The sequence below is a fragment of the Vulpes lagopus genome, chromosome 5 (genome assembly GCF_018345385.1).
Source record: "Vulpes lagopus strain Blue_001 chromosome 5, ASM1834538v1, whole genome shotgun sequence".
Taxonomy (NCBI): Eukaryota; Metazoa; Chordata; class Mammalia; order Carnivora; family Canidae; genus Vulpes; species Vulpes lagopus.
The window spans coordinates 99575230-99587743 of NC_054828.1; the positions used below are offsets into that span (position 1 = coordinate 99575230).

The 12514-nt window shown below is 51.6% G+C and overlaps 2 long non-coding RNA genes across 3 annotated transcripts; both read right to left on the reverse strand.

The window, feature by feature from the left end:
• Window positions 1-3911: 3911 nt before the first annotated feature.
• On the reverse strand, window positions 3912-4409 carry LOC121491369. Its single transcript, XR_005987941.1, has 2 exons — window positions 4353-4409; window positions 3912-4243 (listed from the first exon to the last, which is right to left on the reverse strand). It is a non-coding gene; the product is annotated as an uncharacterized LOC121491369 (long non-coding RNA).
• Window positions 4410-5289: 880 nt separating this feature from the next.
• On the reverse strand, window positions 5290-11221 carry LOC121491552. Of its 2 annotated transcripts, none has more exons than XR_005988000.1 (3): window positions 10867-11215; window positions 10035-10128; window positions 5290-5438 (listed from the first exon to the last, which is right to left on the reverse strand). It is a non-coding gene; the product is annotated as an uncharacterized LOC121491552 (long non-coding RNA). The 2 variants fall into 2 exon arrangements; XR_005988001.1 differs by lacking the exon at window positions 5290-5438 and adding an exon at window positions 8855-9037 and having other exon boundaries at window positions 10867-11221.
• Between the last annotated feature and the right edge of the window lie 1293 nt (window positions 11222-12514).

Here is a 12514-nt window from a genome sequence, read left to right on the forward strand (position 1 = left end):
AATATCTTTAAAATATACACAGCAAAATATTTACAGAATTACAAGGAAACACTGTCACAGCCACAATCACAGTGGCAGATTTTAAACAAAGGGCTATCGACTCCAGGCCTCCCGGGCCTGAATCACAGAACCTTTAAGATTACAGTCTTTCTTTCGATATAGTCTAATTCTAGATGTAATTCCTTCAAGTGCCAGCACCTATAAAATAAAGAAAGCAGTACACATTTGTCCTCACCCTGGGTGAATAATCTCACACTCGTTAGGCAACAGAAATGTACAGAGCCAGATGTTTTTATTAAAATAGTCATTTTGGGGCAGCCCGGGTGGCTCAGTGGTTTAGTGCAGTCTTCAGCCCAGCGCGTAATCCTGGAGACCCAAGATCAAGTCCTATGTGGGGCTCCCTGCATGGAGCCTGCTTCTCCCTCTGCCTGTGTCTCTGCCTCTCTGTGTGTGTCTCATGAATAAATAAACAAAATCTTTAAAAAATAATAATAAAATAAAATAGTCATTTTTTTCTCTTGCCACAAATGGACAAGCCTCAAGCTGTGGCAGTCGTCCCAGAAGGATTTCCTTGAAACCCTGGAGGAGCACCTATTTTACACTCAGGGTAGCTATGCTCCTGAAGACACTGGGTTGCAGTAATCTGAATTTTTGTAAATTAAATCCTATTCCCCAATGCACAGATGCTTAGACGTAGATTGCATATCCACATATTATAAATTAGCAAAGGAGAATACTTTTTAAAAACCTTAAATGTTATCTTAACCAACCTCTGGTTTACAGATAAGCCAATGACACCAGGCAAATGAGTTTTCCAGGGCCCTCTAGCTGTCGTGACCAGCACCTGCCTCCTGGCTTCATTCAGAATTGCACTGAATTGGGGCACCTGGGTGCCTCAGTGGTTGTGACCCTGGGGTCCTAGGATCGAGTCCTGCATTGGGCTCCCCACACGGAGTCTGCTTCTCCCTCCGCCTGTGTCTCTGCCTCTCTCTGTGTGTCTCTCATGAATAAATAAAATCTTTAAAATAAAAAAAAAAAAAAAAAACGAATTGCATTGAATTTCATGTAACAAAAACCCAGGGATGGTGGCTTAGCCACATGGGGGCTCATTTCATTCAAAGGACAAGAAGTCCTGGAGTGGGAAGTCCAGGCTGCTACAGCTGCCAAGCAAATTATCAAGGATCCAGCATCCTTGCAGCCTCCTGTTCTGCTTCCTTGGCAAGTAGCTTTGTTCCTCAGGGTTTATCCCACTTTATCCCACTGTACCCTCCAAGCAGGAAGAAAAAAAGGAAGTGAGAAGGAGGAAGGGACAGGGCCTGTGGCAGGAAAGTCAAACTCTGCTAGAAACCCCAGCTGACTCCTTACATCTCGTTGACCAGCAGGACATCTCAGGGCTATCCCTAGCTGCAAGGGATGCCGGGTTGGCTGGGTTTTTGCCAATCCCATTAAAATCAGGGTTCTTCCATGCACCTCCATTAACAACAAATTAGCCTATGTTCATGAACTGCTTACCGTGTCAAGGACCCTGGTTCAAGTCCTAACCTCTCTGCACTTTCAGATTAGGATTTTCCCCCTTCACATTGCCCTCACTGCATTGTATGGTAGCTATTCACAACTTTCCCTGGAAACGAAGTTGTCAGCTTTTTGAAATTAGGGACTCTGGCAAGGATAGAAAATTAGCTCATGTAGGAAAACAGTTGTGAAGTCTTCCATGCCATACATATACAAAGTGGGATTTTTATTATCGATATCGGTATCAGTACGTTTTGTACAATCTCCTGCTCCCCGTGGCAGCTCTGTCTTTGCACACATACGTGTTCAGCACATGTGTGTTCTATTGCTCAACGTACCACATGTGCATTTCCCCCTCCTCTTCCTCTACCCCTCCAGTTTCTGCTGGATGTGCAAGGGCTCAGGCACCAAGCCGCGCCGAGCCTCTATGTACCAAGGATGCCCTCTCCAGGTGGGGAAGAGGAGCCCAAGGGGAGTGAGACTCCCCCACCCCACAGCAAGCCATTTACCAGCCTGGCAGGCCTCTGTACAAGACCTTGTATGTGGGGTGGGCTCTGGGAAGGGAGGCAGTGGAGATGCTGGGACATACTCAACTGGAGGGGAACTGAGGCAGGACCAGCACAAATGAGGACAAATCCTTTGTCCCCCAGAAACCAAAGCCTACAGTGCTCTGCCCTAGGTCTGTAAGGTCTTGTCCACCCCAGGGCCCGATGCAACAGTGCCCTGCTCTGAGAAGAGGGCAGGATGCAGGTTGGAAGCCTAGTGGCCCATACGAGGCAGATTTTTCATACATTAATCTCACTGTCTTCACAGTAACACCAAGGTAAATATTTCCATTTTACAGATAAGGAGAGTGAGGCCCTGAGGCTAAGTAGTATACTAGGGGCCACACAGTAAGTGGCAGGACTAGGAATTGATCTGACTCTCAGCCTTTTCCCTTTCACTGAAGATGGGTGCTGTGTCTCCCACTTAAAGCACCAACAGGCTCTCTGGCCTCATCCCTGAGGGGGCAAGTGGCAGAAGCAGCAGGTGTCACACCAGAGGGAAGGTGAGGTGCCTGGTTGCCATCCTCCCATCTATGGCTGCTTCCTCCATCTCCACAGCCAGCAAGAACAATTCTCCCATGGGATCCCCACTTCACTGCAGCCTCCTCAACTCCTCCATCTGGGGGCCATCTGAGAAAGCTCCCCAGGGCACCTGGGTGGCCTGGTTGTTTAACTGCTTGCCTTTGGCAGTGGTCATGATCCCAGGGTCCTGGGATCGAGCCAAGCCCGTGTCTCTCTGTTCAGCAGAGACCCTGTTTCTCCCTTTGCCTATGTCTCTGCCTCTCTTGTGTGTCTCTCATGAATGAATAAATAAAATAGTTTTTAAAATAATAAAATTTTTAAAAAGAAAAAAAAAGAAAAAGCTCCCTAGAATGCACCAGGCCAAGACCCTGACCTGAAGCATCCCCTCACCTCACCCACCCCCCTGCCCCAGACCCCACAATCCCCCTACACTTGCTGGGAATCCAGAGCCTGCCCTGTTTGCTCCCCAGACCACGGTGCCTTTCATGCCCTTCCTGCCTTCTCAGTGGCCCCAGAGGCTCCCCCTTCCCTGTCTCTTTGCTTGCTGGCCTTCTTGCTGGAGGAAGGTCCCAAATTGCATGCAGGAAGGATGGGACTGGGCGGGGTGGGGGGAGTGGGATGGAATGCCAGGAAGGCTGAGCCCAAGCCCTACCCTTGGTTTGCTGACCCTTTCCCAGAGGAGGCATGACAAATTCAATTAAAGACAGCATTTAGGCTCTGGACCAAGAGTCCTCGGGTTCTTGCAGGCAACCCTGACAGTACAGGCTTTTATGAAGAAGCAGCAAATCCTAAGAAAACCATCTTCTTGGGTGGACTTAGTTGGGACAGAAACTGCAGACTGATGCCAATTCGGGCCTATCTCCATGTCAACATGTACAGAATGTACAACGGCATCCAAACCATAATCCTCAATCCTAGTGCAGAGCCTCGGGTGGCTACACAGTCTCTGCTGACCCGTGACAGCGGCTGTGATAGCAGGACCCATGTCTAGAGCACACATGGCTCCTCTTTCTAGTGCTTGTCACAACCCAGGAGGTATTGCTCTGCGTATTTTACAGATAAGGAAACTGAGGTTACTGAGGTTAGGTAACTCAACCAAGGTCACATATTTAGAAAGTGGTGGAACTTTTCAAAATACTAAACTGGGGAAATGCTCGCCATTTGTAGAGAAATTTTCGATAAGGCATAAGGACACATGTTTCCAGTTAACCCTCAGTTACCCAGAAAAATCAGTTCTCCAGAATGTCCCTACATGTGCGTGCATGTTGTGCATGCATGTGCTTGGGTATTTTGATCAACAGAGTTTTCCATAAACAGGTCAGACCACAGGGGTATAGAAATCAGCACTGTATTCTCTGAATTCAGTCCTGTGCTTGGAGACGCCCAGATAACAGGTAACAAGATATACTCCTTTCAGAGCAATGGCAGGAAAGGGGGATGAAGCATCCACTGGCCCGCTCTCCAACCCCTGGCTCCCACAAGCAGCTGACCCAAGGTTCACAGGCCACCTCCCCAGACTTGGAATCGCTGCAATGCTGAAGGAAAAGCAGGAGCCTGGCAGCCTCGGGATAGCGCTCAGCCACCACTCTGCAGGGTGCTGTTGGGTGGTAGCTTTCCCCCTCTGGAGCTTTACTTTCCCAGCCATAAAATCAGGAGTCAGCAAACTTTTTATGTAAAGGGCCAGAGAGTGAATATGTTAGGCTTAAGATCTCAGTCACATTTTTTTTTTAAACCTCAAGTAATCTTCCCATTGAATGGGGGGCTCAGACTCACCACCCTGAGATCAGGAGTTGCATGCTCTTCCGACTGAGTCAGCCAGGCACCCCATACATCCTTCTCCTCCTCCTCCTCCTCCTCCTCCTCCTCCTCCTCCTCCTCCTCCTCTTCTTCTTCTTTTTCTTTTCTTCTTCTTCTTCTTCTTCTTCTTCTTCTTCTTCTTCTTCTTCTTCTTCTTCAACAGCCCTTTAACAATGTAAAACCTTGTAAAAATGGAACCAGGCCAGAGAAGTTTCCGAGACTGTACCACAATAAGGCAGAACCCCTTGCTACCCCTAAGTTCTCATTCTGCTCCTTAAAATGGAGATGCTCCCACCTTTCTCCCTGGAGCCAGGGTCTCCCTTCAGCCCTCAGAACTAATAGTTATCCCCCTGCTCTAAACCATTCATAATAGGACTTACTTCAATGTCAATATTAGCTGCTGCTCCAAGCCCTAATACGGGGCCACTTTGGTGCCTTCCTCTCTCTCCAGAACCCCCTGCATCTTAACTACAGAGGTACAACACCAGTTGCTCTAATAGACAGTGGCCATGTGGCCCCAGCCCTGCCAACTGCACCGACCAGCACTGCCCTAAAAAGGGTGTATGTGTGTCTATGCATCTGTGTCCTCCTCACATGCTCAGCTGACCCCACATGTCCCTGACCTTGGCCATGTTCTGTGCTTGTCCTTGTGTGTGGTGTGCATCAACCAGGCCATCTATGCCACAGCCGTCTTGTGTCTATAGGACCGTCTGCATGAGAACAGCTGTGTTCCTGGCCCTGCCTGAGAGCTCACGATGGTCCTGCTTACAGGGCAAATTTTGTGCTGAGGTGGTGAGCTAGGCTGAGGGCGCAGTGCAACAGGCCCAGGCCAGGTGTTCTGGGGGCCCAGGAAGACGAACCATCAGCATCTCCTTTCCACACCTGTCCTAAGGTCATAATGAACTTTCTTGAGTCCACCAGGGTCCCTGAGCCAGAGAGTTTCTGTGACTGCAAAGGCTGGGTAGTTGAGCAGAGCTGGGGTCTGCAAAGGTCAGAAACCACAAGCCGGATGGGAAGAGCCCTTTAGGCCCTACCTGTTCCACTCCACCCTGGCAATCCAGCCTGAAAAAAATGATTAACTACTACATATAGAGCAATGTTTCTCTTCTCGATAATGACAGTTCAAACAAACAAACAAACAAACAAAAAAAAAAAACCTTGTTAATTTGGGCCTCACTACGTGCACTAGGATGCTGGTCAGAGCACAAACTCTGCTGAGCCAAGGGGCCTAAAAGTGACATTCAGGGTAGGGGGCCAGTGTCAGGGATGTTGAAGATACTTGAGTGGTTCTTTTCAAGTTGGTTTTACCAACTTTGCCAGAACTGGTCTCTACAGTGGGAAGCCAGGCCTGTTCAGGAAAAATTCTGAAGAGCTTCACACCTCTATCCCCAGGAGGATATACAGGAATTCGCAAGCTGAGGGGGAGGGAACAGCAGAGCAAACGGAGGGTGCAAACGCAGAGGCATGAGGGACTTGCTGAATGACCTGAGAAGGGTGGGCCCAGCTCCGGGCCTACTGGGGCAGGTGGATGGAGCTCTCTTTCACCTCTGCCAGGACGCCCCAATCATCTGGGACCCCAGGAGGGTCCTTGATGGCCCTGGACGCCCAGCAGAGCCTGTGGGGCAGGAGGAAGCACCCTCCCCTCTGTCAGCCCTTTCTGCCCTGGGCACTTCCCGGCCCCTTTTCTGGGGAAAGAAAGAACTATATGGGAACAAGGGGCTTTCAGCGAGGCCCGAGGGGCCAGCGCCGCGGGCCCAGGAGCTCCCTGCCTGGCAGTAATTTGGGCCCCAGAGAAATATTGGCAGCCTTGGCTAACCGAATTATTCTTTCGGTTTGAACCAACTCCCCCTTTTGACTCAGATCCGGCTGGGCAAGGAAAGCGCTTTCCGAAACCCCCACCCGGTCTTTCGAGCCCAGAGCGACGGGGTGGGGGTGCGGGGCCGCTGGGGGCGGGGCGGGGTGTGGGCGGCGTCTGGGCCTGGGGACCCCTGGGCGGCGCCCCCCCCCCCCCCGCCCCGCCCCGCCCCGCGCCCCCTACGGCGGCCCCCCTCGGCCCCCTCGGCCCCCTCGCCGGCGCCGCTGGGCTCCGCAGCACCCGGCGCGAGCCTGGTCGGCCGAGCACGTGCTTAACGCACCAAAATAGAAAAAGAAAATGCTTGGAAAGAATTTGATATTTCCAAACGAGCATCGAAATCGCCTTACGGGAAAAGTCAGTCTCGTGGGACTTCTTTACACTAATTTAACCATCCAGAGTTGTTTTTATTTCACATCACGCCAGGGAGGGGGAGGAGGCATCGTGATGTTTTTCAGGGTTTAGTCTCCCCCCATCCCCCGGCCTCGGCCCACTCCAGCGGCACCCCATGTCAAATAGGTTCAAGCCCACATGTCAAATCCCTTGGGCCACAGGGCTGCCCAGCTGTTATTTTGCAGAATTTCTCTCTCTCTCGGCTGCCCACTAGCAGTTCTGCTTATTGCTCCTACCACTGACTCACAAGGGGAGGAGGGGATTTCTGAGCTGTTTCAAAACTTAACCAGAATATTAGGGGTTTCATGAAGCCCTTGTTTATTTTTTTTAAAAAGCCCCCAAAGCCAACACAATATGACACAGGAACAGGAGGGAAGGTGGAGTGGGGAGGGGTCTTCCAGGACCAAACGGCCTATATGCTCATTACAGCTGGCCCTGGGATCCAGGTTTCCTGTCTCCCTTCCCGGAGCCCTGGCTCACACCACGCCTTCTGCTTTGCTCTGGGCTGTGGAGAAGAGCTGGCATTTATGGAGAGCTTCCTCCTGTCCGCTCAGCTCTAAGGTTTTTATAAGAAATAGCTCATCTAGGGGCACCTGGGTGGCTCAGTCAGTTAAGTGTCTGCCTTTGGCTCAGGTCATGATTACCCGCCTCCCCCCACAATCCTGGGATCAAGCTCCTTGTGGATTCCCTGCTCAGCAGGGAGCCTGCTTCTCCCTTTCTCTCTGTCTGCTGCTGCTCCACCTGCTTGTGCTCTCTCTTTGTCAAATACATAAAATCTTTAAAAAAAAAAAGAAAGAAATAGCTCGTTTAGTGCTAAAAGGTGTGAGAGCTATGAGTATACCATCCCCATTTTACAGACACGGAAACAGCATAAAGAACTTCACTGACTTGGGGCACTAGGGGGAAAGATGCTCACCACTTCCCCACTCCACTGAGGCAGATCCTACTCAGCCACAGCAGGGCTCAGGCTCACCAGAGTGAGGCTGATGGGTGCCTGGAACCTTCCTATTGCAGAACCAGGGGGGCAGGAGCCTGGGGACTCTGAGATCCTGAAGGGATTGGGGATGTGCTTCCCTGAGTGGGATCCAGGGCCCCAGGTACTGCTCACCCTCCACTACCACCACCACCACCACCACCACCACCACCAAGGGGCGATAGGGATACCCAGTGTAGGGACTCTGAGCCAAGCTCCCAGCTTGGGGCCAGAGGGATGGAGTGACCACAGACTTGCAGAGTCACCCAGCCCTGGAACTCCAAGAAGAAGGGAACGTGTATGACCTCAAAGCTAAAGTATAGAATATTCTGCCCTTAAAAATTAGGAAGTGCGGGGATGCCTGGGAGGCTCAGTTGTTGAGCATCTGCCTTTGGCTCAGGGCATGATCCCGGAGTCCCAGGATCGAGTCCCACATCGGGCTTCCTGCGTGGAACCTGCTTCTGTCTCTGCCTCTCTCTGTGTCTCTCATGAATAAATAAATAAAATCTTAAAAAAAAAATTAGGAAGTACTGGGGTACCTGGCTGCCTCAGTCAGTAGAGCATGTGATTCTTGATCTCGGGGTTGTGAGTTCGAGCCCCACATTGGGTGTAGAGATTACTTTTTAAAAAATCTTTAAAAAAAAATTAGGAAGTGCTACTCCAGGGAAGGCCTAGAAGTTATACGGTGAAGGGGAAGGGCATGGGGGGCGGGGGTTGAGGGGTTAGAAATGGATATCCTCCCTTTCTCTGTCCTTCCCTCCTTCATCGCCTTCTATGCATCTTCATTGAACATTTATGTGCCCGCCCTCTGTGGCCTCCCACTTGCTCCTCTTCCCTCCCAGTTCCTTCTTCACCAACTAAGATCTCCTGAAGCAATGCGGGACCTCAGACAAGTCCCTTCCACCTCTGAACATCAGTATGTTGACAGAGCAGTGGCCTGGGCACTGTGGCTCTGCCAGCAGCATGGTGTAGGCTGATGGGATGGATCATTCTTAACTGTGGGATAGAGGCTCAGTGGAGGCTGGACAGTCAGATAATGACATAGGAGTGATGTGACAAGAGCACCAGTGTGGCAAATGTCACAGCAGAGTTGTATGCTGGGAGCCCTGGGACACACAGGGGATATGGATGCCTGCTTCATGTGGAGCCTTGGAGGATGAGCAGAGGTTCACTGGGTGGACATGGCAGGCCCTACTGAGCCCGGGAAGGCACTTGGGCACAGAGGAAACAGCACACAGAAACACTGAGAGTCAGAAACAGAACAGAGAGCACCAGGAAGATGGTCCTCTACAGCCCAATACAGTGTGGTTGTATTGCCAGATTTGTCAGGGAGGGGTGGACACCAAGCCAGCGCCATGCCTAAGAGAAGCCAGAGGAGCCACTTCCATGCAGTCTTCTGTCTTCAGCTGTCACTAGTACCAACAGTCAGGTCTGGAAAGCCTGCTGAGGCCAAGGTAGGGAGGCAAGTCAGTTGCAACAGCAAAATCCCAGAGGCCAGCCCCATGGCTAAAGAAGCAAAGGCATAAATGGGCAGCTTGGGATAGGCAGGAGGGCTAGACAACCATCTGTCCCCTTGCTGGTATCCAAGGTAGGCCAGCATGGTGCATCAGATGTGGAGAAGGAAGCCTCGGGGGCTGAGATCTCTCTAGTGAGTTGCAATCGAGCGTGTCCACATGTGTCTGTGTTCCTCTGTGTGAGCTATGGGCTCCTCTGCATGCAGGATGCATGTGCAAATGCACAGGTGTACATAGGTTCGTATATGTGTTCCCAGGCACACAGAAGCAGAAAGGATGTACAGTGGGGGGGATCCCTGGGTGGCTCAGCGGTTTAGCACCTGCCTTTGGCCCAGGGCGCAATCCTGGAGTCCCGGGATCGAGTCCCATGTCGGGCTCCCTGCATGGAGCCTGCTTCTCCCTCTGCCTGTGTCTCCACCTCTCTCTCAATGTGTCTATCATGAATAAATAAATAAATCTTAAAAAAAAAAAGGGTGTACAGTGGGTGTGTGGAGGATTTGAGCTTTTGGTTGGCAGAGTGGGAAGAAAGGAGGGCCTGAGGTGCAGGCAGAACCATTTGGACCTGAGTTCTCCTTGGGTTCTCCCTGCCAGGCACCATTTCAAACATAGTTGGGATGTCAGGAAGGGAGGGCAGTCGCAGGCTGGGTAATACCAAGATGATGACCACAGAGGCCTGGCCTTCAGGTGTGAGATGGGGTGTGGGGAGATGTGCCAGAGAGCGGAAGGCTTCTAAGGGATATTACGTTCTTGGAGCCAATGGGTCCCAGACAACTCCAAGCCTAAGAAGCTTTAGTTTTGATGTTAGCAAGGTCCCATGCATTCATTTGGGGAGCAGGAAATAAGGCAGCCTCCCCCACCCCAAAGCCCATGCTTGACGAATTGAAGGGGTTGATGGACCTCACTCAGGTTGGAGATGAATCACTTACCTTGCTCATAATTCCTCCTGGCATCCTGGTTACTTTCTTCCATAGACCCAGTAGCACACCAAATTTGCCCAGTCAGAGGCAAGTTCGGGTAACACTACCAACACAACAGAATGATCGTTTGTTGAAGGCCTATGTTATGTCTAACCTCACACTAACCTTGTAAGATAGGTACTGCTAACCCCATTTTACACATGGGGAAATTGAAGATTAGAGACCCTGAGCAACCCAGTAACGTGCTGGCTCACCTGCAAGCACACGCACTGGGATTGGAAAGCAGTCTGCCTGGCTTCAGAGCCTGGGCAACTCCTGTTCCAGTAGCTGGGCTGAGAGTGAGAGTGAGTGCAGCCCCCTGGGAACTTGTGAACCTGTCTGTGCTTCCCCTTGTCTTTTCGTTAAATTAATTAGTTAATCAATTAATTAATTTAAAAAGCACCTATATCACTGCAAGAGCTAAGGTATGTAAGAGCTGGGCCTGGCCTGCCTCAAACTTCAGTGGCTCTAAGCTTCAATTATTCTATGCTGCCTTGGGTGGGGGGTGTGTGTGTGTGTGTGGGAGAAGTCTCTGGGCCCCAGCGGCCTTACCTGGTAAGGATCCAGGTCAGGGTTATGGAGAGTGGGAGGATACCTGTGACTGGCTCACAGCTGGGACTCAACTCCTGTATTGGCTCTGGAGGGGTCTCAGACAACAGACTCTAGAGGTGAAGGGGCAGCTCCTTGATCAACTCACTCCCCCAATTTATCATGACCCTGCCCTCAGGACACCAAAAGCTGCGCTGGTGGTCACTTCCTGCCTAAAGACTTTCCTGCAAGTTTGAGGGAATTGGGCACCTACCTCGCGTTTACTCTCTCCGTGTCCTCAGGCCAGTCCTCAGCCCTTCGCCCCGACAGTAGGCCTGCAGCTGCCGAGACAGGAACTCTGAAATCCGGGAGGAAATAGGGGACACTGAAGAAAAGAGCACCCCAGCCCCCTCTGGCCTAGTCCCCACACCATTCACCTTGCAGGGCTGCCCCCACGAGGGACACCGATTCTTCCGACAGGGAGCAGCCCCAAACTTTCCCTGAAGCCCTTACCATCTGGTAAACTGAGGCCTGGCGGGCCGCTCCCCACCCCACCCCCCGCTAGCTGGCCGCCTGCCCGAGCCCAGGGTCCAGCTGTCAGGGCCCTGGCATCCCGCCCCCACCCCCGCCCCCGCCCCGAGGCTGGGCCGAGCGAGCGGCAGCGGCGCGCCAGCCGCGCCCCCTCCTGGCTGCGCTCCCGGCCGGGCCTCTGGAGCCTGCCTCTCCCCCTCTGATGTAAACTGATATTTTAATTCTCTTACAAGGAATGGTGTTTAGAGAAATGACTTAACCGGATTACTCATCGTCTATAATGACTTGGCCTGGCTCCGAGGCTATTCCTAGACATGACGCTTGAGGCTTTGATTCTTTCTCTCTTTTCTTTTGCTACCTTTTTTTTTTTTTTAAAATACCAAGAAATTACAGCCCTGTGCTCGCGGCGGCCCCGCCCCACACGCCCGTCGCACGGCATCCTGGGAGACGTAGTTCTCTCCTAGCCCGCCTGCCGCGCCGCACCCTGGGCATCCCGCATCTCCGGCAGGCGCAGTCGGGGTCCAGCATGGCAACCTGCCTGTGATAAGCACCCCTCGAGCAGAAACCCCTGTTGTGCGGTGATTGGGAAACTCACTTAACCTGTACGTGCCTTGGTTTCTCCTGTGTCAAATGGGAGACAGTCGGACACCATAGGGTTGGAGGGACAATTGGGATCTTATTTTAAGTAAAAGGGCTGCACAGACCCCACGTTTTAAGAAGTCTTTGTTCTGTGCCTATATACTGACCTCAGGCTACCTACCACTTTGTGTTGCAAAGTGACACAGAGAACCAACCAGGCTTTAGTTATTCCAGTCCCGGGGGCTTAATAGTGACCTGGCCCAAAGGCCTTTTCCCTTACTCCTTACTGTTTGCAGATGAGCCTTGGAACTTCTCCAGCACAAACTCTCTGCTCCTCAACGGCCTCGGCCGTAATATGGGGATAAATATAGTGTCTACATCACAGGGTTGGGATGACATTAAATGAAATCATCAAGGTAAGATGCTTGGCATAAGGTCTCATAAACACTGGCCCAAAGCATTCTGCCCTCCTAGCGCCAGGCTGGCTGCATAACTGTGTGAAGAAGGGATGGCTAATTCCCTGCAGCCTTTGAGGTTAGCAAGGGTACATCTTCTGATCCAAATGATCAGGACTTTGTTCTGGTTGTGGCTATGTCCTCAGTGTCTGGTACCCAGTGCTGACACGTAGTCAGACCCAACATGTGTTGGATGAATGAGTAACTGAAAGATTACCCCTGCTTTCCAGATGAGGAAACTGAGGCTGCGTCAGGTCAAGTGACTTGCCCAAGGCCTCATAGCTGGGCTGTAAGAATAGGGATGCAAACCCTCAGTTTATCTCTTTATCATCCACCCCCCACCCCCCCAACACCAGG